The sequence below is a fragment of the Macaca thibetana genome, chromosome 4 (genome assembly GCF_024542745.1).
Source record: "Macaca thibetana thibetana isolate TM-01 chromosome 4, ASM2454274v1, whole genome shotgun sequence".
Classification (NCBI taxonomy): domain Eukaryota; kingdom Metazoa; phylum Chordata; class Mammalia; order Primates; family Cercopithecidae; genus Macaca; species Macaca thibetana.
The window spans coordinates 28668685-28679529 of NC_065581.1; the positions used below are offsets into that span (position 1 = coordinate 28668685).

Consider the following 10845-nt stretch of genomic DNA (forward strand, 5'->3'; position numbering starts at 1 on the left):
TCCCGTGTCACTCACAGATGACTCTTGGAATTATCGAGAAGCTACTTCAGCCCTTTTTCCCGCCTATCCTTTGCTTTTCCGTATAGGAAGAGGAATGATGAATCTGAGTAAGTGTTTATAAGCGTTTTTACCTTCTTTGGCTCACATTTCTGTTTTGGGTGGCATTAATGTTGTCGATAGAAAGAGTCAAAGTCTGTAAAATATTTGAAGAGATTTATTCTGTGAATGAACAATGGCCTGTGACACAGCCCTCAGGAAATCCTGAGAACATGTGCCCAAAATGTTTTGGCTACAACTTGGCTTTATACATTTTAAGGAGACATTAGACATCAATCAATACATAAAAGATATACATTGAGTGGGTCTGGAAATGCAGAACTGAAAGTGGGGTGCTTCCAAGTCATAGGCAGATTAAAAGATTTTCTAATTGGCAATTGGTTGAGTTATTATCAACAGAAAGTAATGGGATAAAGGGTTGTGAAGACCAAGCTTTTATCATGCAGATGAAACCTCTAGGTAGCCAGCTTCAGAGAGAATAGATTGTAAATTTTTCTCATTAGACTTAAAGAGTTTTTTTTTTTTTTTTGAGACAGAGTCATACTCTGTCACCCAGGCTGGAATGCAGGATGATCTCGGCTCACTGCAACCTCCGCCTCCCGGGTTCAAGCAATTCTCATGACTCAGCCTCCCGAGTAGATGGGATTACAGGCATGTGCAACTATGCCCAAATGATTTTTATCTATTTATTTTTGTATTTTTAGTAGAGACAGGGTTTCACCATGTTGCCCAGGCTGGTCTCAAACTCCTGGATGCCAACAATCCTCCCACATCGGCCTACCAAAGTGGTGGGATTATAGGCATAAACCACTATGCCTAGCCTAAAATCAACTTTTTAAAATCGAATATAACAGTCTCAGAAAAGTAATTTATGGCAGCATCCTTGCTTTTTTTCCTCTGGAAATTAACAGGAGAAACAGCTGCTATCTCCTCCTCCTTATATGATCTTCTTTTTTCCAACTCACCTGGTTCTGCAAAAGGAACTGTAATTTTTTTTAGAGTCATCAAAGGTACTTATCTGCTCATCTGAAAAAATCATCATTAGGGTAGCAGCTGTACATGAACATGTTATATTATACCATATATACACATTTATTTATTTATTTATTTATTTAGAGACAGAGTCTCACTCTTGTCGCCCAGGCTAGAGTGCAATGACGTGATCTCGGCTCACTGCAACCTCTGCCTCCCTGGTTCAAGCGATTCTCCTGCCTCAGCCTCCCGGGCAGCTGGGATTACAGGCGCCCACCAACATGCCCGGCTAATTTTTGTATTTTTAGTAGACACGGGGTTTCACCATGTTGGCCAGGCTGGTCTCGAACTCCTGACCTCAGGTGATCCACCCACCTCGGCTTCCCAAAGTGCTGGGATTTACAGGCATGAGCCACTGCGCCCGGCCAACTTTTATATATTTAATAATAATAATAGAAATCTTATGACAATTAGTTTCATTTCCCTGACATAAGCTTTTAAATTCCATTTCATATCTCACTTTCCCACAGTTAATTTAAGTATGGAAGGAATCTGGTACAGTTTGGAAGTACTGTAGTTAAAACTGTTTGGTTCAGGGGCGGGGCGTGGTGGCTCACGCCTGTAATCCCAGCACTTTGGAAGGCCAAGGCCGGCGCGTCACCTAAGGTGAAGTAGTGAAACCCCATCTCTACTAAAAATACACAAAAATTAGCCGAGCATGCTTGTAGTCCCAGCTACTCGGGAGGCTGACGCAGGAGAATCGCTTGAACTCAGGAGGCGGAGGTTGCAGTGAGCTGAGATCATGCCATTGCACTCCAGCCTGGGTGACAAGAGTGAAACTCAACCTGAAAAACAAAAAACTATTTGGTTCAAGCTATCTGAATTCAGAATGTTGCTTCTCAAATGGAACAACTTGATTATGTCTATGATGAATGTCTCCTGAGAATTCTATTGTCGGATAAAGCAGCTTTCTTTCCTTCTGTCCAGTCTCATATTCTATGAGGCTAAAATCAATAATCAATGTGTTAATCTGTCTAGGAGCTGAAAAAAATAAAAATAATTTTAAAATTGAAATTAAAATCACTTAAACAGTTATGAGTGATCGTAATGACAGAGAAATATATGGTTATGCAGATAGGAGTCTTCAGTAGCTTGTATTAGACATTTAGATCTAAGCTTAGATCTAGAATTTACATTCTTCTCCTGAAAAATAAGGAAATCTTGTAATGTGGAAATAAGTTGAAAAGAAAAAGAAAGAAAAAAAGTTTTAAAGGAAATCTTGGAATTTGGTGTTCCTGAGGCAGAGCCAAAGTCATTTAACTAGAATATACACTCCGCATGGGCAGAAAAAAAATTTTTTTCTTCATCTTTAATTTTATATTTTTACTCCTATATCCTCTGGGCTGCATCTCCTGACATATAGTAATCATTCATTAAATTACGATAATTGAAAGTATTCTAAACGTTGAGTTAAAAAAAAGAAGTGGTTATATCCATGCTATAGAATGATTTGCAATATTTTTCTTTTTTGTTTTTGGAGACCGAGTCTCGCTCTGTTGCCCAAGTTGGAGTGCAGTGGTGCGATCTCGGCTCACTGCAACGTTCACCTCCGGGGTTCAAGCGATCTCCCTGCCTCAGCCTCCCGAGTAGCTGGGATTATAGGCGTGCGCCACCACATCCGACTAATTTTTAGTAGAGGACAGGGTTTAACCATGTTGGCCAGGCTGGTCTCGAACTCCTGATCTCAGGTGATCCGCCCGCCTCAGCCTCCCAAAGTGCTGGGATTACAGGTGTGAGCCACTGTACCCGGCCAGCAATATTTCTTTTGTAAGAGAAAAGAATGAGTGTTCCACATGGAAAGAACCCAAGATACATTAAGTGAAAAATGTCATAGAACCCTATGTATAGTAGTATGACTACATTTCTGTAAAAAAAACCCCAAAATGTTATACATATATGCGAATGCAGAGAAAAAAGAACTGTAAGAAATACAATAAATTTTTCACGGTGATTACATTTGGGAGAGGAAGGTACAGCTTTCATATTTCATTCAGTGGTTAAAATGGTACTCAATTTTGACTGAACGGTAATGATCAGATGCCGAAACGAGTGTGAATGTGCATAGTTTACGAAAGACATTTTTGAGAACGGGCTACATGAGTTTTGAAAATAGGAGAGCAGAGGACCTGTGTAAGATTTTTAAAGACACTGCACTGTCACGAGCCACAGGGCTGTGAGATTGGTAAGAAAGTGCTACAGCAAGTATCCAGGGGAGGGCTTGGATCTGAGACACAGCGTGTGCTGGTCGAGAAGCGGGAAAAGAATCCGCCCAGAGCCCCTTCTCTCCATTCCCTCGGCGAGGCAGGAAGCTACCTGGGTTCCGAATTCCACGACTTCCGGATTATCTCGCATTGCAGCACAGACACCAACCTCTAGTAATCTTTGCCATTTATTAGGCGTTTTTTACCCCAAATCTCGCGGCTTCGTAAAAATATCGCGATGCTTCCACTTTTAATGTTTTTAGTTTGGACAATCCCTTTGAGAAAAATTTAAAAGCCGATTCTTAAAAATATACGTTGGTAATTGTTTATGCCTACTGCTGAGATCAAGATACCTCAAAAGTAATGAGAGGGAAAAAAAGATCATGTGTCAGAAGTGGGATTCGAAATGAGAGGAAAAAAAAAATTATGTGTCAGAAGTGGGATTCGAACCCACGCCTCCATTGGAGACCAGAATCCCCAGCGCGGGGAAGCGTAGCTTGAGTCTGGCGCCTTAGACCACTCGGCCATCCTGACACCCTGCGTGAGGGACACGATTTTTCCACTAAAATAGAGATCAACAAGCAATGATTTTTGTGACGTGCATGCACGCAGAAACGCGATGACGTCAGGGTTGCTTGGTAACAGAAGGGAAGGAAGACACTTGTGGATTAAAAAAGGAAAAGACTTCGCAGGACTAGAAAATGTTTATGCATAAAACTGGATCAAGTCTCTTACGGGCCTTACAACTGTCATCCCCATCTCGAAAAACGCGTGCAATTTTTTTTTTTTTTTTTGCCCCCAGCCTGCCCAGGTTTCAGGAAGGAAAGAACATCTTTTGCTTCGGTCGCTGGATCGGCTCTCCAGCGTCTGATGTTTACTGAAATCTTGATTATGGTTAGCCTCCCCCTAGGACTTCATTGTTTGGAAGACGGTGAGGAACAAAACAAAACCCTAACAAAAGACCCCGGTTCTATGGCAAAGTCCCCTTTTAGCCCTTCTATTTTGGTTCCATTTGTCACTGCCTTGCCACTCGTCGAAGTTTGTCTTGGGCTCTGAAAGTCGCAGCCGGGAACGGCTGGGAAGGTCCGTACAGGGACCACATGGGCGAGGCTGGTGTCCGCGCCGAGGGATCGGCCATCCCAGGTCGGGGAAACTCCTGGAGCGACGCGCTCGCCCGCGGCCTTCCTTATCGCTCTCAGATATTGCCGATTAATGGGCCCCGAGCGTCCACTGCCAGGTCGGGGAACACGGCGGCAGTTTTTAAGGGGAGTGCACCACATCGCCTAACCCACTTTTCTAGCTGTTCCTCAGGCTTCGCCAAGCAATCTGAGCACCAGGCCGGGAAACCCCGAGGTCACAAATTTTAATGGAGCCCTGAAACTAAACAGAAATCATGCCTCCCACTAGAACAAGAGCCCCTAGAGGCCGGGGACACTGCTAAAATAACATGTGTAGACCAATGCAGTCCAGGTAACAGTGCCTGGCAAACACGGTAGAGGTTCAATAAATGTATTTTAACTCAACCGTCTTAACTCTTGTATTTGGGGCTGTGAAGTTCAGATAGAGGAAATATAAAGTTGGATATTTTAATTAGATTTTGTCCTAACACGTTACTTTTTGTATTTATTAACATAAAAAAATTTTATTTTCCGTTTTGTAAGGCAAAGTTAGGTCTCTTTTCTGCATGGAAAAATAACTGAGTTTCAGTAGGCTCTATCTTAATTTCCATTGACTTCCTTGGTTTCATATCCTATTTTTGATAGAGAGAAAATTAGTTCGAGAAGTACAGTGAACACTGGTTCCCCAGTCTCCCTCCAATACATGAGATTTGTATATTTTCTTTCGATTGGAAGGAAATTGTCCAGGAAGTGATTCCCAACATGGCAACTGTAATCTTACCCTACTTATAATTATTTTTTTCTAATTGCAAAGTACACACAAATTGTAGAACATACAAACATGTCAAAAATTAAAATTACCCATAATCTCACTAGTCAGAAGTAACTATTAACATTTTTATATATTTAGTCTTTCATATGGCATACATTTTTTCCAAAAAATGGTCATGTGTGGTAAATAATTTGCTAACTTGCTTTCTAAATGAGTATATTACGAACATATATACCTGCTAAGTACTATAGATATTTTGTATAAATTTTTTTTTTTTTTTTGAGACAGAGTCTCGCTCTGTCGCCCAAGCTGGAGTACAGTGGCGAGATCTCGGCTCACTGCAAGTTCCGCCTCCCGGGTTCACGCCATTCTCCTGCCTCAGCCTCCTGAGTAGCTGAGACTACAGGCGCCCGTCACCACGCCCGGCTAATTTTTTTTTTTTTTTTTTTTTTTTATTCACGTGTTAGCCAGGATGGTCTCGATCTCCTGACCTCGTGATCCGCCCGCCTTGGCCTCCCAAAGTGCTGGGATTACAGGAGTGAGCCACCGCGCCCGGCCTGTATAAATCTTAATTACTGCAGATATTCCATATCAAACTGGTATTCTTGAACACTGAATTATTTCTAATTTTTTATTTTCATGAGCAATGCTGTAAAAACTATCCTTACATATTTTCAAACATCCATAATTATTTCCTTAAATTTCTAAAAGTGAAACCATTATATCAATGTTTATCCAGCTTTTTTTTTTTTTTTTTTGACTGAGTTTTGCTCTGTTGCCCAGGCTGGAGTGCAGTGGCATGATCTCAGCTCACTGCAACCTGTCTCCTGGGTTCAAGTAATTCTCTTGCCTCAGCCTCCCGAGTAGCTGGAACTACATGCATGCGCCACCACGCCCGGCTAATTTTTTTGTATTTTTAGAGACAGGGTTTCACCAAGTTGGTCAGGCTGGTCTCAAACTCGTGACCTCAAATGATGCGCCCGCCTCGGCCTCCCAGTGCTGGGATTACAGGCGTGACCCACCGTGCCCAGTACGTTTTAATAGGTAAAAAATGATATGGCTTTTTTTTTTTTTTTTTACAGATTTGTTATTAGTGAGGTTCAATATTCATGTTTAAAGGATTTTTATACTTCTTCCTCAGTAAACTGCTTACCAAATTTTTATGAGGTGTCCATCTTTCCTTATTGATTTGTAAGACTTATTTTATGAAAAGTAAACTCTTGGGATACAGTTTCTATTTACCGAGAACCCAAGCAGAAATTCCTCTCTCTTACTAACAAGAATCCCATTATGTCCCTTAAACATTTAATTATTTCCATCTTATGGAAACTAGGAGTCATACAATTAACAAGGTTCCCATGTCAATTTTTAAAACCCAACTGTGGCCCACATTTAGTGTCCTCGTAATGTTTTCATACTATAGATTTACCTCTAATCATGGTCATTTTTTGTGCCATCTTTTTTCTTTTTGTTTTTCGTTCTTTTTTTTTTTGAGATGGAGTCTCACACTGTCAGCCGGGTAGGTGTGCAGCAGCGCAATCTTGGCTTGCTGCAACCTCTGCCTCCCTCGTCCAAGCAATTCTCCTACCTCAGCCTCCCAAGTAGCTGGGACTACAGGCGCCTGCCACCATGCCAGCTAATTTTTGTATTTTTAGTAGAGACAGGGTTTTTCACTATGTTGGCCAGGCTGGTCTCGAACTCCTGACCTCGTGATCTGCAAGCCTCGGCCTCCCGAAGTGCAGGGATTACAGGTGTAAGCCACCACGCCCGGCTGAACCATATTTTTTTTCTTTCTTCCTTTATGGCATGTTAAACTCCTGATATCTCAATTTTATGGTTTTTTGTTGTTGCTGTTGTTGTTTTTGAGATGGAGTCTTGCTCTGTCGCCCAGGCTGGAGTGCAGTGGTGCAATCTTGGCTCACTGCAACTTCCGCCTCCTGGGTTCAAGCGATTCTCCCGTCTCAGCCTCCGGAGTAGCTAGGATTACAGACAGGCTGACCACCATACCTGGCTAATTTTTGTATTTTTAGTAGAGATGGGGTTTCACCATGTTGGCCAGGCTGGTCTTGAACTCCTGACCTCAGACGATCCATCCGCCTCGGCCTCCCAAAGTGCTGGTGTGAGCCACCGAGCCCAGACATGATTTTATGTTTTAAATGGCTTTAAGTCCTTTTTGGAATAAGGTAAAATATAATTAAATATGTAAATATTTTAACTATTTACTAATAATATTTATTGCACAATAAGACTCCCCACAGGCCATTCTACATTTTTATGAAAACATCTGTAAGAATTTTAAAAGGCCTGACAAATTATTTAAAGTGGGAAGCAGGGCGACTAAAAGAGAAAGAAGCCGACAATGGTGGTCTATGAAAATGGAAAATAAAACAAAACAGGATTTCATTTCCAACCTTGAAATGAGTCCCTTGACCGTTTTGTGTGAGGTTATATAATTTGATTTTCCGATATGTCCAGGATTACGTGAGATTAACAGGGATTGGGGTGGAAATTGAGATGAGGCTGTATTCAAATGAGATTGACCATAAATTGGTAGTTGTTGAAGTTGGGAGATGATATAGGAGGGTTCGCTGTGTATTTTCTTCATTTTTATGTATGGTTAAAGGTTTCCATAGTGAAGAGTTCATTCAATACAGAAAAAATAAAAAATCACCAAGTCTCATCAAAAGCATCTATGCTAATATTTTGGCATATTTCTTCCCAGTTTTTAAAGAAATATGTAGGTTGAAATCTTTCTAATCTAAATTAGTATTTCTCACTTTTTTCTATTATATTCTTTTTGAGCATCAAAACCCTAAACTGGGTTTGGCAATCACATCCCATACAAATCCAAGTTCTTCACATCCTCTGAACGAAGAATCTGGTAGAGACGTGTGTATCTGTAAAGGTTACCTTCAAATGTCCTGCTTACATTTCAAACTTCAAATGCAAAATTAATTCAACAGATAAGCCAGATCTAAGAAATATATCTTCCACAGGGAAAAAGGAAATGTAATGGGGCAATACTGTCAAATGGAAGTACTGTTTGGCCTGGCATGGTGGCCCATGCCTGTAATCCCAACGCCCTGGGAGGTTGAGGAGGGAGAATCCCTTGAGCCCAGGAGTTCAAGGCTGCAGTGAGTGATGATCTTGCCACTGCACTCCAGCCTTGGTGACAAAGACAGACCCTTTCTCTAACGCTCGTTTGGTTGGACTTATTATTCTCAGAGACTTCATATAGGAGGAATTTCTGGGTTCAACAAAGTACAGGATTTAGTAAGGTGCTTACATCATTAAGTCAAAATTTATTGCAGGACGGAGCTAGTGGGCAAGTCTCTTAGTCTCAAGAAAAAGGGCACTAAGAAACACAGCCCAGGCATTTGGGCTTCCTCTTACATTACTGTGGTCTGCAATGAGGTCTCCTGGAGCACAGGTTTCACTTCTCCCCAGATTGTCTTTAGTTGTACTCTACTTTTTTTCACGTTATTTTCCCCCTCTCCTAATTAACTAACTTTTCAAAGGATAGAAGCCATGTTCTCCTGTATTCTCTTCAGGAGCAAGTTCAGCTGGGGCACCCAACACTGGCTGAATTGTCTGTTTGAATAAAATAATGTCTTTCATTTGTGAAGAAACAACTCAACCACCACTGGTATGCTAAGAACCTTTTTTGATTTTGCTGGAAGGAGATACGTGATTTCCATCTATACTCTTTGGTCTGGATCTCCGATAACTAAAGGCATTAACAAATGGCTCTCATTTACCATCTGATAGCTATTTGCTTTTAATTTCATAGTGCCTTTAAGTGTTAGGCAGTTACATGCATTCTCTCATCTTCTCACTTAATTGTACATGGTGGAGGGTGGGGGCCATGTTCAGTTTCCCTTTATTCTTTGAACCTATGCTCTTGAGGAAGATGGTCTTCTTTGCATGTTGGCCTTTATCAGAAAAAACAACAGCACCTGAAGACACACAGGCATGTGCACGTGCGTGCATGCACAAACATGCTTCCTGGAACAGCAAAAGAATTAAGGAAGGAGAAGTTATTGAAACCCTAATGTATAATTAAGAATTGCAGATGTTCTGAGGAAAGAGGGGAGACAAAAGAATCACAGTGGGGCCCCATATCTGCCTTTAGTGACTCAGTTTAGTGACTCAGTTCTTGAACTCAAAAGCTGCTTACCTTTCTGCAGATGAGTAAACTTAGAATCACAAGTTCATTTAATTCCATTCAAAATGGCAGGCTTTTAAAACTAAAAATTGAAATAAGAAACTATAAACACACCACCCACAAGAACTAGAAGATAACCAATAACACATGTCAACCTATGCCCTATCCTCTATCCCATCCTCTCTCACACTCCATAGGTGACCATTCTATTTTTGTTCATATTATAAAGGGTATATAAGGTATACAGTCTTCTGAGACTTTTTTCACTAGGCATTGTTGGTAAAATTCTTCACCCTCCTAGATACATCCCCATTCAAATCGCAAGAAATTTTCTTGAATCCAACAAGATTGCTTATCTCTGGTCCAGCTGATGCTGTCAATAAAAGTGCAGTAAGATGCCACTCCTAAAGCACTAGGTCTACTGGGAATAAAGCAGACCCAGTGTGGGATTCTCTAAGTAGCTTGGAGACAGCTCTATCACTGGGGCAGCAAGAACCAAAAATCCATCCCAAGGGCACGTTTCCCTGGACTGGTACAAGGTATCCTCTTTGTGAGCCGTTATTCTTGCTCCCTGCCCCAACTGACTAAGTTAAGTGAAAGTGGAAGATGACTTTGAATAGGGCTGTTCACCCCATTTGCCAGTTGCAGATCCTTGAGTTTAGAGTAGACAGTTATAACGCAGACATCCCAGGTCAATGAACTGGTACTCCAAGGCTTCCAGTCTCTGCTCTGCCCCTTCTATGCAGGAAACCATAATCGATAACATTGTGGGGCAGAATCTAATGTATGTGGTCATGTGTTCCATCCCAGTTTGAATCCTGGCTCTGCTGCTTCCTAGCTGTATACCCTGGGTAAGTCATTTACCCCCTCTGCTGCAGTTTATCTGTAAAGGCAATAGTACATACTTGATAAAGTTATCATGAGCATTAAGTAAGTTATTGTGCATAAAGTTCTTCATATGATGTTCCAAGCACTGCTCTATGTTTGTTAGTAGTATTTATGTACCTGTGTGTGTGTGTGTGTGTGTGTGTATATATATATATATATATACACACAACTGCATACATTTAGATCTCAGAATATTCAGCAAAAGCTAACCTAGCCTCATGGAAGCTACTTTCTATAGCTCCCTTAAAACCTGATGAGTAAATGAAGAATTAGGACATGATATCACCAACTCATGAACCTCAGCCATGGAACCCCAATGCCTGGCACAATACTACAAAAAGGACTTGAGAAAATACTTTCCTAGTAAAATTACAGGGTTAATCAATATAAGAACTGTAGGCTATGAATGTCCAACACTACTTTCTTAGCACCTCTAGAAAGTAGTGATATCATATGGAGAAAGTAGTTTTATTTTCCAGTTTGAAGTAAACTATTGGCCAGAGTGGGATTTTGGGACCCATATGGGAAAGCAACACCATTAACCATTTCCTCCCCACACCCATTCCAACATCTGAACCCAATCCTACCAACACCCAGAAAGCAACAACAATG

General features: G+C 41.2%; 1 non-coding gene across 1 annotated transcript; it reads right to left on the reverse strand.

The window, feature by feature from the left end:
* Window positions 1–3719: 3719 nt before the first annotated feature.
* TRNAL-CAA (transfer RNA leucine (anticodon CAA)) lies at window positions 3720–3824 on the reverse strand. Its single transcript has 2 exons — window positions 3787–3824; window positions 3720–3764 (listed from the first exon to the last, which is right to left on the reverse strand). It is a non-coding gene; the product is annotated as a tRNA-Leu (tRNA).
* Between the last annotated feature and the right edge of the window lie 7021 nt (window positions 3825–10845).